The sequence below is a fragment of the Chelonoidis abingdonii genome, chromosome 7, assembly GCF_003597395.2.
Source record: "Chelonoidis abingdonii isolate Lonesome George chromosome 7, CheloAbing_2.0, whole genome shotgun sequence".
NCBI classification, from domain to species: Eukaryota; Metazoa; Chordata; order Testudines; family Testudinidae; genus Chelonoidis; species Chelonoidis abingdonii.
Window position 1 is genome coordinate 54,605,043 of NC_133775.1, and position 13,971 is coordinate 54,619,013.

General features: G+C 46.0%; 1 protein-coding gene across 1 annotated transcript in view; it reads left to right on the forward strand.

Annotated features, from left to right (window-relative positions):
• NIBAN1 (niban apoptosis regulator 1) overlaps nucleotides 1-13,971 on the forward strand; it is a 113,949-nt gene that overhangs the window by 83,703 nt on the left and 16,275 nt on the right. The gene's annotated exons all lie outside the window — the stretch shown is intronic.

The following is a 13,971-nucleotide window of genomic DNA, read 5'->3' on the forward strand; positions in this document are numbered from 1 at the left end:
TGAGGATGGTGGAGGTAGTGAGAAAATGAAAGTTGTTTGAAGGAAACCTTGAGTAAAAAAAAAATCTCAGCTATTTATATCTGTAAACAGACACAAAGCATGTACACCAAATTTATTCAATGTTCTATGCAATGAATTTCCACTGCAAGTGAAAATAGTTTGCAATGTAGTTACAAAATGAGAGTCCAATCCTGCTAATGCCAGTCAATGAGCACAGGCCCCAATCCTGCAGAGATTTATGCTGGTGTTTTAACTTCATGCACTGTGAGCAATCCAACAGGACCACTTGCTGTGCATATTGTTAAGCACCTGTGGAAGTCTTTGCAAGATCTGGGGAGCATAGTGCTTACTGTTGTGAGTAGTTTCACTGAAGTCAGTGGGACTAAGTAGTAAACAACCTACTCATTGGCTATGTCTGCACTTACAGTGGCTGATGTACACTGTACATCACCCTAGCACAGGTGTAAATAGCCGTGTAGATAGTGAGGTGCTGCTTTGGCAAGTAAAGACACATCAAGTCAGACCCCTATACTGCTCTCTACAGCTGTATATACACACTACTCAGCTCTTTACTTGCCCAAGCTGTGCCTCTCACTGTGCACTGCCATTTTTAAAAGTGTAGGATCTTACTACTGGAACCTTACCCCTCCAGCAGCAGAGCCTTTCACTGCTGTATGTAGCTACACACCGCAGTGTGGATGCAGCCTGCTTTTCATTGCTGTACGTAGCTAAGTGAACTCTACATGCTGCCACCAGGCTAACAAGGCCCGTAACAAGTATTTGCAGGATTGGACTCTACAATGTTTCTGTCCCTTCCCATTGCAATGATTTTGCAGGTAAAATATCTTCTTTTCCCTGTTGGTACTGACTACATTAATAACCGCACTAGTTTCCAATTGCATTCTATCAGTGCCTCCAGATCCCCTTTAGAGGTTCATGCTGTCACACAATATATTTTATGGTGTTGACTTTTTTTTAAAATGTGCTATCTAGATAGCACGAAATGAAATCTCTGGCTAATTAAAAAATTCCTCAGGGAGATGCCTGCTAGGAAGTTTTCAGTTACTCTTGCTCAGTGAAACTTGAATTGTACTTGTTTCTTTCCATACTGTAGGGTGGGTGTTTTCAAAATGGGTGATTTACCATGAGAGGGAGCAGTTTGCAAGCTAATAACTTCTCCAGTTGGGCCATTAGGAGGTGTTTGAAAAGAGGCTTAGATAGAGAATATAAAAACAATGCAACAGTAGAGTGAAGTACCACAGTAGCCAAAAGTAATACTTAGGCTTGGAAGTATTAGATTTTTTATCAAATGTCAGTTTCACTGTACACCGAGAAAATATTTCCAGCAATAAAAATCAAAATTTACAGATAGGCAAGGTAAGAAACCTACTGCTTGAAAACTTAGAGTTTGACTTAAGGATGTTTACTTTGTTTATTCTGATGTTGACAATGTGTGTTCTAACAGTTATATAGTTTCAGGTTTTTGAATCTCAGCAGGTACTCATTAAATGATTATTGTCCAAATCCCACCTCTATAGTTTCCCACAATCTTATCTAAAAATTAAATAGATAAGAAAATGCTGAAAAATGTTGATATATCAAAAAAATAAAAAACCCCAACTCTGCCAATCCTAGTAATACTGTAATCATAAAAAAAATTGTGAAAGATATACAATTTTAATTTTGAAATGAGGATAAGAAAACATTTTATCCATTTATGCAACTTAAATCTGTTGAGCAATAAAGGATACTTAGGGGAAAACAAGCTTATGTTTACAGCCTATAATGAGCTACAAAGTACTCTCACCCTCCACCATCTCTCCACCTTTCATCCAAAACCTCTGTTTTGGTTCTGAGCATAACCCTAGCTCAGTAAAACTACTGGTGGGCCAAATCCTGATATCCTTTACTCAGGAAAAGATGCTGTTGTCAACAGTGGCAGTAAATACTGACTGTAGGGTTTGACTGATTCCAAAGCTTTCTATAGACTTTTGCATCTCATTGTCTGCAATTTTATATTAAAAATGCTTTAATGTAAAATCCAGGTAGTAGAGAGAGCAACTGTATTTCCAAATTATAATGATATAAATGGCTAGCCTAAGAATCAAAAGCCTAAAAGAAATTTTAGGTCTACTACTTGGTGCCAGCCGCCCCTCTCCATGGCAAAGTGTGCACAGAAGAGCAAGAGTTGAAACATGGTGAGCTTCCCACGAGCCTGCAGAAGCTCTGCCACAAGAACTTAGTCCATCTTGGGTATTGCAAGTTCCAGGGAAGAGATGAAGGTGAGGATCTGCCACTTTACATGTCGTGTTCCCCTCTGCGCAGAAATTCACATGGAAGGCATCATTGTCGTCCCCTTTCCAAAATGTGCACTGGCTCAGGTTTAGCAAAGGGATGCAAAAACACCACTGCCATTCTACTGGTGGGGAGGGGAGCCTAGAGAACAGCACAGAAGAGCAGGCCCACCTCCAGGATGCGTAAGGTTGGTGTCAGATTTCCGCAAGACTCCTTAGTCTCTGGGGCTTGAAAAACCTTTTCCTTGCCCCACTGCAATGCTCCAAGCCCACGCCCCCCCCACCCCCCCGGAGAGAATGGAACACTAGCTACCTGAAACTCTTGGAGAATCTCTTTAGTATGCTTTCCCCTTCCTTCAGGAAGGAGCTTTTAGTCTTGGGTGGATAAACTAGTAGATGCTGCAGTTACTGTGACAAATGGTGAAACAGAGTATTTCATAGTGTCAAAGTTAAACTCAGGACTCACAGTTTGTCAGAGCACTCTGTTTTATTAGCACACCGCTCTGCTAATACACCCAGAGAATGTGAGCAGCATGCAAGGCCTAAGCAGTCTTATTTATACAGATAGAAGAGCGGGAATTAGACAAAGGGACAAAGAAAGCAAAAAACACTAAAAAATCACCTGGGGCACAGCATGCATATCCCACTTCCTTACTGTTATCGATCTAAGGCTAATACTTCACCAATTGCCCTTAAACGGTGCAATTGTTCTATGTTAATGTCTGTATTCCTGACATCTGGATTGCAACATTCCAACAATTTTGCTTAAAGGTACAGACAACATTTCTTTAATCCTTTCTATTCTTACAATATAATTCATTCTACTTTCACAATAGCAACAACCACACTAGAACAAGCCAATGCGCTGCCTCATACAGCACTTAAAATGGATGGCTAAATTTAGGCTCCTGAACATTGGTGTGAGTTGCATAACTCCAATGAGTTCACTGGCATTATTCCAGATACATTTCAGTGTAACTAAGAATCTGCCTCCTGATTACCAGTACTTTCCCTCCTTAGAAATGCTGAACTTTCAGCAGCTCATTGACTTTAATGCCAGCTGCTGGGTGTTCATCACCCTTGAAAATCATGCCACTCATAGGGAAAATGTAGGGGTCCATTGAGGAATTTGTGATTCAAGGTTTTGTCCTTACTAACCAGAATAATTCTGATAGGCTGCCGTGGAAGATGTGGAAACTGGATGAAAATATATAGGTTGGGCTTAAATTCTTAGAGTATTTCTTGGAGACACCATACTCCCCCCCACCCCAACATCCTATTAAAAACTTCAGGGGGGTTGAAAATATTTACTGGAGCTCTTCGAGACAACTCCCCAAATTTAAGCCCTGTGTATAACCATTATCTAGTCATGCTTTGATGTCAGGAGTCAAGATTCCCTGATAACAACTAATAGGAAATCCCTTAGCATCAAGGAATCCCCATCCTGCCCACCAAAGGGTTAAGAGAACAATATTCTTAGACAAGTTTGTTTTGAATCATGAAACTGTTATCTTTTCCTACTCATAACCCATATACCCCCAAGAGAACCTTCATCAGAAGACTTCAGAATAGTTACTAAGATGATGATAATGTAATGATGAATACTAGAAGTATACTGTGTTCTCAAAATAAGTGCTTTGACCAAGTATAATTGTTTTTGGCAAATATCCAAGCTAGGTGAATGGTTTGGAACAACCAGACAAGTTTGTTGCTATTTAAAACACAAAAAGCTGCAGAATGCTAGTTAATGTATTCATTGACATCCTGACTACTTGTTATGATACACAGTATTGATCGAAGCAGTCCTTAACTTATCCTGTTCTGCTTAGGTATTGCAACATATATACATAGGCTTGGAAGGAATAGATTTTTATCAGTAAATGTTATGTGACAAAGTCAGGCCAGACAGCAGCAGGGGGATCTGGGAAACAGGTATGTTAGCCCTAAAATGCTAAAGGTGTTTTCCTATAAGCTGGGAAGGGGTTACTGCAGGTGAATTAGGGACATCTGAGTCCCATTAAAGGCTGCCTGAAACCTGTTAAAATCTCTCTCTCCTGGTGAGAATGGGGGGAGAGAGACAAACTGCTGCAGTGCTAGAGGCAGCAGGGAGATGGGTTTTTCTAGTGTGAGAAACTCTGCTCCTCCCGGTAGGGGAGACATTCTGTAGCGAGGTCAAGCACACACCACTGTGGCATCTCCTGCTGGTCATCTTGGGAATTAGCTCTCCAGCATACAGAGCACCTCCTACTGGCCAGTGTCTGGCCTGGTGCTGGCACCCCCCAGTATCCTTCCTTGACCCCCCCCCATCCCCCTTTACCCTGTGGTTCTGCCCCCCAGCAGTCCCCACACTCTGGATCTCCCCTGCCAGGGAAACTTCAACCTCTTATCTCCACCCTTCCTTAGTGGCTATTGCCAGTCATCTAGCCCCCTTTCCCTGGGGCAGACTGCAGTCAATAGTGGCCACTCATCATCATTGGCAAGGGGATAGGACCTGCTGCCTTTGCCTATCCCTAGACTGCCCCTCTGCAGCCCCATTACCTTTGTAGGCCTTAACCAAGGCCTCAGCCTGGGGAGTTGCCAGGCTGGAGCACCTCAGCACTGCTCAGCCTCAGGTTCCCTTGCTCCTTAAAGCAGCTAGGTCCTTCTCTCTCCAAAGAGAGACTCTGCCTTTTAACCCAGAGCCCTTCTTATACTGGCCCACCCGGGCCCTAATTGGCTGCCTCAAATCTGCCCACGATTGGCTGTCCTGGGGCAGCTCTTTCCCAGGGCTGTTTTAACCAGAAATCCAGTGCCTGTTTAGGGGAAGGACTGACACCCTGGGGCCAGTGACAGGACAACACCTGCCTCAGTTAGGGGGCCAGGGAAAGGTATTCCTCTTCTGTTTTGGTGTGTTATAGACTTTTTCCCTTTGTTTGTCAGAGAAGCACTTCTCAGGTCTGCCCTGAGGCCTACCGGGAAGACTCTGAGAAAAAAAACCCCAAGAGGGAAGACAGATATGCTCCAGAATTGGGGGCTGATTTACCCCAGGCCCTGTCCCTGCCAAAGGAGGGAGTGCTAAGTCTGGCGAGGCAGAAACGGAGCCTTGCCACAGTTTATAAATATTGATTTCTCTGCATGTGCACAAACTGACAAAAAAATACTGCCATTGATGATCATCAAAATTTACAGATAGGCAAAGTAAGAAAAATGCTGTTTGAAATCTTACTAGAGTTTGAATTCAGGACATTTACTGTGTTTTGACATGATGTTGACAATTTGTGTTTTAAAAGTTATAAAACTTTAACTTTTTAATCACAACATTTTCTGTCATTAAATAATTGTCTGACCGTCCTCCCATAATTACCTGCAACTGAAAATTTAAGTAGATTAAAAATTAAAAATGCTTAAACATACCCATAATTTTATACAACTGTGAAAATTTAAATCAATAAAAATCTATACAGATGCTTAAAAATAAACATCAGTATCTGTTGAAATTTTTTTAAAAAAAGATTAATTTTGCCAAGGCTAGAATATACAGTAAAACAAATACTCAGCATCTCCCACTGACATATGAAATACTCTTGTGCACCCTTAAAATTCCCTGGTTAAGTTTTTGTTTTGTTGCTTACATCATTTTATAAAGATAAATGGGATTGATGACAAAACAAAATTATCTACTTAATAAGTATTAAAGCATGACAAATACAAAAGGTAAAGAAATACTTTGTGGGGTACTGGGTTGAGGGCTGTGGCAGTATAAGCTTTAGTTGATATGGGTCTACATATTAGATCTGATTCACCAGTGTGCTACTCTGGTTTTACACTGGTGTAACTCCTCTGATCAATGATACATCAGTGTAAAATGGAGTCATATAATGGTGAATTAAGCTTATTGTTTTTATAAAAGTTAAATCAATGATTTGTCTTTAAGTGATTGCTCATATTGATTCCAATTAGGTGTGCTCACGCTGCATGCACAGTTGTCGGAAAGTTTTTCCCCCAGCAGCACCCGTCAGGTCAACTGTAGAGCCCCCTGGAGTGGCGCCTCCATAGTGCTGTATATATGACTCTGCTGACCTGGCGCCTCCTCAGTTCCTTCTTACCGCTAGTGATGGTCATTAGAACTGTGGCATCTTGCTCAGCAAGCTCTCCATGTTTCCCTAGCTTCTATCTACTTTAGTGTTTGTCTTGCTTAGTTACTTTAGTTAGTTATTTAGTTAGTGTTGTGTTAATAGTTCGCTGTTGGGAGTGGGGTGTTCCCCTCCAACCCAACTGCACTCTCCCTGGGGACTCAGGGCATGCCTAAGTCCCAGGAGTTCAAACTCTGCAAGTCTTGCAACAAGCCTATGCCAACAGGTGATCCCCTCTACATTTGCTTAAAGTATCTGGGGGAAATGCATCAGGCGGATAAGTGCAGGATTTGCAAAGTGTTTCACCCAAGAACAAAAAAGGAGCGGGACTTTAGACTGAAGCAGCTCCTTATGGAGGTGATACTTCGACCACAAGCAGCAATGGCATGGCAGGACCCGGCACTGAATGCATCGGTGCATAATGCCCTGGCATCAATCACGGAGACAGCGCCGTGAAAGGACTGTGGATGAGACCTGCGGTGCCGCCGCTCTCCGGTGTGGAAACAGTTGGAGATGACTCCACACCAGTCCCATACCCTGGGTTAAAAGCGGCACTGGAAACAAGGGAGAGGTGTTTCCCCAACTTCAGGACCCACCTCCTCAGAACCAGCCAACGGGGCACATCCCAGGAAGGAGCACCCAGTGCCAAAAACTTCAGAGCAGGCACTATCGACTTCGGTTCTGCAAGGGGGACTGTTGAGTCCAGTGCAATTGGACTCAGCATGTCAGGTAGTGGAAGAGGTACAACTTCCTTCCACCCCAGACACATTTGAAGCTGCGAGACACCTCACAGACATGATGGCACCATGGTCCCCCACGCTTTGCGCCAAGCCTCTGATGCCACAGTGTGCGGCACCATCCCACGGAAAACCTGCAATGTTCTGCCCATCGGCGCCACCACCAGAGACAAAATACTGCTTGGAGTCCCAGTGCTGATCAGACTCATGGCACCAGTTGCAATCACAGCACTGGTTGCAATCGCGGCACCGCTCCAGGTCCCACCAGCGCTCCTGTTCTCAGTGTTGATCGCTGTTGTGCAACAGGTCCCGGCACAGTCCGTCTCAGCACCGTTCCATGTCATCGTGCAGACCTCACTTGTGGCACCGCTCCGCAGCCCAACAACGCTCGGCACCACCCTGGCCCTCGCACTCTAGGTCCCCTATCTTTGGGCTTGGAGACAGGGTCTAAATATTTGGAGCGGGCCCCATGCAAGTTGGCATGGGGCAGAACAGACATATGTGTGGCACCCTGGCCCGCACAGTGGCAGGGGCCAGTGCAGTGTCCATTTTGGACCCCTTGGGCATACCACCAGGCCCCTGGCATCCAGTCCAGGGGTACCCATTCGATGGTGTCCAAGGCGAGGGTCCCGGAAGCGATGGCCAGTCGTCCTACCCTGAGCAGTGCAGAGGAGTTATCAGTCCTACCACCTCCTCTGGAACCCACCCCCGTTCCTGAGCCTGACCCTGGGGTGGCTGACCCTGGATTAGAGGCAGCACAAGAGGTACCAGAGGACCAGGAAGGTCAGAAGGAGCCAGTTCCTCCTCTGGCCTCCTCATCTTCCTCCCCAGACGAGGCTGTTGTGGGCACCTCCACCTCCGGGCCTCTCCCTATAGAAAGCCGGGCCTACCAGGAACTTCTATGCAGGGTGGCATGAAATATGAACTTGCAGGCCGAAGAGGTGGTAGAGACCATGGACCCTATGGTGGATATCCTAGCACTGAAGGAACCATCTAGGGTGGCTCTATTACTCATCAGAACTATCCAGGCCAATGCAAAGACCGTTTATCAGACCCCGGCCTCCATCCCACTTACCGCCAAGGTGGTGGAAAGGAAATATTTCATCCCCACTAAAGGGTATGAATACCTCTTCATACACCCGCAGCCCTTTTCCCTAGTGGTGGCTGCAGCGAATGAACAGGAGAGGTAGGGACACCAAGCCCCAGCACCTAAGTCCAAGGATGCCAAGCACCTGGATTTATTTGGACACAAAGTATACTGCACAGGGGGCTTACAACTCAGGATTGCCAATCGGCAGACAATCCTGAGGAGATACAACTTCAACTCCAGGAACGCAATGCTGAAGTTTAAGGAATTGATACTAGCAGAGTCTAAAGAGCAGTTTGGGGCTATTATCGAGGAGGGCAAGGCAGTGGCACGAACCTCTTTACAGGCCCCACTGGATGCTGCGGACTTGGCAGCGCACACCTGGTCCTCAGGAATCGCCATGAGGCGTAGCTCATGGCTGCAGGGCTCGGGGCTTCCGCCCAATGTTCAACAAACTATGCAGGACCTGTCTTTCGATGAGTCTGTTTGGTAAACAGATAGACTCCAGGTTGCATAGCTTAAAGGATTCCAGGGATACAATTAAATCTTTGGGTATGCATATTCTGGCAACCCAAAAAAAGCCCTTTAAGCTCCAACTGCAGCAACTGTGGTCATATCCTCCTTGACCAAGGCAGGATCCCTACAGACGCAGGGGCAGAAATGGCTGGTGCAAGCCCTCCCATCCTCTGTCTGGGCAAGACCAGGGCCCGACTAAACCTTTGTCAGGTTCAAAGCAGTCATTTTGAAGGTGCGCCCAAGGACTGAGCACCTGTCTCAACACCAGATCCTTCCCCATGTTTTCTGAACCATCTATCCCACTTTTACTGTGCTTCATCCCAAATAACATCGGACCATGCTGGGTTTTTCACACAGGAGGAGTAGGATATTCTCTCCAATTCTGCTCTTCCCCTCTCCCTCACTCCCCTTCCCCGTCCCTCTTCAGAGACCCTTCTCACAAGCAGCTCCTTATCAGGAGGTGCAGTCACTCCTCACCATAGGAGCAGTGGAGGAGGTTTCTCAGGAGCTAAGGGGCAAGGGATCCTAATCCCCAAGGCAAAGGGGGGTCTTTGACCCATTCTAGACCTATGAGGACTCAGCAAATTCATGGAGAAGTTGAAGTTCCGTATGGTCTCCCTGAGCACAATTATCCCTTCCCTGGATCCGGGAGACTGGTACGCCGCCCTCAATGTGAAAGATGCATACTTTCACATAGCTATTTGCCCCACACACAGGCGATTTCTAAGGTTTTTGGTCGACCACAAACACTATCAGTTCACAGTCCTTCCATTCGATCTGTTGACAGCCCCCCGAGTTTTCACCAAGTGCATGTCAGTCATAGCAGCCTCCTTCACAAGAGACAGGTGCAGGCACACCCTTACCTTGACAACTGGCTGCTCAGGGGGTGCACCAGGGAGCAGGTGGAATCTCAGGTCCAGTTCATTAGATCTGCTTTCAGAGACTGGGCCTCCTCCTCAGTGTGAACAAGTCAGTCTTGTCTCTAACCCAGAGAGCAGAGTTCATCAGAGCAGTGCTGGACTCGGTGCTGGCAAGAGCGTTTTTGTCAGACACGATTCCAAGCCATCTTGAACATCATTCAGGGCCTCAAGCGATTCCTGACCACTACTGCAAGGGTTTACCTATATCTCCTTGGCCACATAGCATCCTGAGCTTATGTGGTCCGACATGCCAGGCTGAGACTTAAGACCCCTGCAGGTGTGGCTTGCGTTGGTCTATCGCCCAGGACACAACAACCTGGACTTAGTAGTGATGGTGTCAGAGCACGTACTTGAGTTCCTCCAATGGTCACTCGACCCTCAGATGGTGTGCAAGGGAGTCCCCTTCAACAGCCCCCAGCCCTCCTTATCCCTGTAATGGACACGTCAGCTGTGGGTTGGGCAGTGCACATTTGAGAGATCAACAAACGCAGGACTATGGTCTTGGGACAAGCTCTCCATATCAACATCAAGGAGCTCAGGATGGTACGCCTAGCATGCCAAACTTTTTGGGCCTGGCTGCAAGACCAGTGCATGGCAACGAGGATGGACAACACCACTGCCATGTTTTACATCAACAAGTAAGGTGAAGCCCATTCCTCCCCACTGTGTCGAGAAGCCCTCAAGCTCTGGGAGTTCTGCATCGCCCACTCCATTCACCTGGAAGCATCCTATCTCCAAGGGGCTCAGAACGACCTGGCAGGCCACCTCAGCAGATCGTTCTGCAATCATGAGCGGTCCATCCGTCCAGACGTCATACACTCCATCATCCAAAGGTGGGGGTTTCCCCAGGTCAACCTGTTTGCCCCCCGCAGCAACAGGACATGCCGTGTTCTGCTCCTTCCAGAATCACAGCCCGAGCTTGGTCACAGACATGTTTCTTCTACCCTGGGGAGGCTGCCTGTTGTACACCTTTCCCTCGTTCCCTCTTGTGCAGAAGTTCTGCAGGGACAGAGTGGAGGTAATCCTGGTGGCCCCGGCGTGGCCTCGACAACACTGGTACACCACACTCCTGGAACCATCAGTGGATGCCCTGATTGCATTGCCACTCCACCCCGACCTGATCACTCAGGAACACGGTCACCTGCTCCACCCAAACCTCAAGTCCCTCCATCTCATGGCTTGGAAGCTTCATGGTTAAATCCCATGGAACTTCTGTGCTCGGAATCTGTTCGGGAGGTCCTACTTGGCAGCAGGAAACCATCCACCAGGGCCACTTATCTATCTAAGTGGAAAAGGTTCATTTGCTGGTGCGCCCAGTGTCACACACCTCCACTCCAGGTGCCTATACCACTTATCCTAGAGTACTTCCTACACCTAAAACAACAAGGCCTGGCAGCATCATCCATCCAGGTTCATCTCACTGCTATCTTGGCCTTTCACCTAGGAGTATCTGGACGCTCCATATTTTCCAACCTCATGGTGGGACGTTTTCTCAAGGGCCTGGAACGCCTCCATCCCCAGATTAGACAGCCAGTCCCTGCATGGGACCTTAACTTGGTCCTCTCCAAACTAATAGGGGCCCCTATTTGAACCGCTAGCGACTTGCTCCCTTCTCTATCTATCATACACAGTAGCTTTTCTGGTCACCATTATCTCAGCAAGGAGGGTATCTGAGTTAAAGGCCCTCACCTCTGACCCACCTTACACAGTCTTCCACAAGGATAAGGTGCAGCTTAGGCCTCACCTAGCCTTTCTTCCTAAGGTTGTGCCAATTTTCATACAAGACAAGACATATACCTGCCCATTTTCTGTCCTAAGCCTCATGCCAGTAACCGTGAGCAGAGGCTGCGCTCTCTGGTTGTTAAGCGGGCGCTGGTCTTCTACATTGAATGTACTAAGCCGTTCAGAAAGTTGAATCAGCTATTCATAGTGGTGGCTGACCAAATGAAAGGACTCCCAGTATCATCACAAAGAATATCTTCCTGGATCATATCCTGCATCTGCCGGTGCTATGAGTTGGCCAAAATCCCAGCCCTGACACTTACGGCACGCTCCGCAAGGGTACAGGCCTCATTGACGGCATTCCTGCCCCAGGTCCCCATCCAAGAAATCTGCAGGGCAGCAGTTTGGTCCTCGGTGCATATGTTCATCTCTCATTACACCATTGTCCAGCATGCTAGAGATGATGCAGCTTTTGGCAGAGCAGTGCTCCAATGAGCGATTCCATAAGTCTGACCCCACCACCTAAGTCAGGCTTGGGAGTCATCTAATTGGAATCAATATGAGCAATCACACGAAGAGAGAATGGTTATTCACCTTCTCGTAACTATTATTCTTTGAGACCTGTTGCTCATATCCATTCCAAACCAACCCGCCTTCCCCTCTGTCGGAGTAACTGGCAAGAAGGAACTAAGGAGCCGCCGTGTCGGCAGGGTCATATATAGCGCACTATGGAGGTGCCACTTCGGGGGCACCACAGCTGACCCGACGAGTGCTGCTAGGGGAAAAACTTTCCAACCACTGTGCATGCAGCACACAGACACCTAATTGGAATGGATATGAGGAACACATCTCGTAACAGTTGTTCTCTGAGAAGGTGAGTAACCGTTCTTTTTGTTGGGACCCCTAAAATATACCTTTCATTAAAGGAATATAAATCCAATCTAACATTTCTTAAAAAGGTAGCTTTTGCATACACTGTACAATGTGAATTTTAAGTATTTGGTCACTATGAAGACTGGTACTGCCTATTATTTGATCATTACATCCCAGCTTTTGTGTGCATTAATGAAACCTTTCTGGATGACCTTTTAGGACCTTTTCTTAGATCAGTTATTTCCTGATATATACTTGGTTCAGCATAGTTGAATCTGACTTTGATATTTAGACTGTAAGATACTTGTGGCAGCAAACAACATGTTTTAATGGTTTTCATGGTATCTGTAAACCATCTAGTACATGTTTGGTAAATAACAAAATTCCCAGACAAAGACTTTATGAAGATGGAGTTAAGGTTGAGAAGAACACATTAGTAATTTAAAAGTTAAAATCCTTAGAAGAACATTGTAGTTGTGGGGTCTGGAAAGGGTAGGGAAAGGGAAATCTTTGAATTTCTGGTTCCAAGTTGAAGCACAGCATGGAAATTTGCAGCTACTGCTATTCCATCATATTGTTGCCTCTTTTTGACTTGAGCTGTTAGTCAAGGTTTGGGGCCCTGGGATGTTCCAGCTGGAAATAGAAATTTGTGATAGGTATTTCTTTGGTGCAGTTTTGTTTATTTACAAAGAATGTACAAAGTCCTGTCTCTCTGAATGCAGGAGGAACCAAGACCAAAAGGAACAGTTTCTTAGCTTACTGCCCTGAAGCCTCTTTATCTAATACCAGACCCAAAAGCTATCTCAAGGTTTTTCCAGGGTCACACTGTGCTCACAGGCTCCTGCTTCGCTTACCTTGCCTCTTTGCTTCTCCCTCTTTCTCTGTTCTTGTCTGTGACCTCAGTATCTCTGTGTTCTCTCGCACTCCCACACACACCTATCCAAAGCAATACTCAGCACAAAAGCTCCCAGGCAGGGTCACACACACCTTTTTCTCTTAGGAAGGGCTTATGTTTAAAGTTACGTTGATTTGAAGGGTGAGTTTGCACCTATCAACCTCAATGGGATATTAACCTAACCCATAGCAAGGTTTCACCCAGCTCATAATGGTATTAATTATAATCATGACCTTAAATGTGTGAGTTCTTCCTCCATAAAATCCAATTTTGGTGCAGCTGCTGTTCTCTCAAGACTCAGCCTGGAGTTACTATTTTTTTATGGGCTATGCTGTGAGTCACTGGAAAAATAAATCAGTATTGATAGTGTAAGCACTGGGGTAGCATTAACTCATTCCAAGATTAGACTGAGTTTGTGGACTCTGTTTCTATTTACATCCTGCTCACATACCAGTTCTTCCTCCATTTTGACTTGCTGAGATAATGCTCACCAAAAACAGTCTTTGGATTCCTCACATTGGTGTATTTATATCTTCTTTTGTTGGGCTCAGCATCCCTTAGAAATACTTTTTAGTAGGGCTATCCAGCTTTAGGTGTACCCTTTAACCAGTAATTCTGTAGAATAGGCTCTCCACCACGGTGACCCCAGCAGGAGAAGCTAGCAGTGGCCGAGAATGCAGACACCTTGAGATCCAAGGCTTCCACTCTGAACCTTTATCAAAATGCACCACTTCATCTTGTCAATATTTTAGTCCAGGTCTTCAGCTGATGTAAATCACAGTAGCTCCAGTGACTTTCCCCAGCAGAGGATCCAG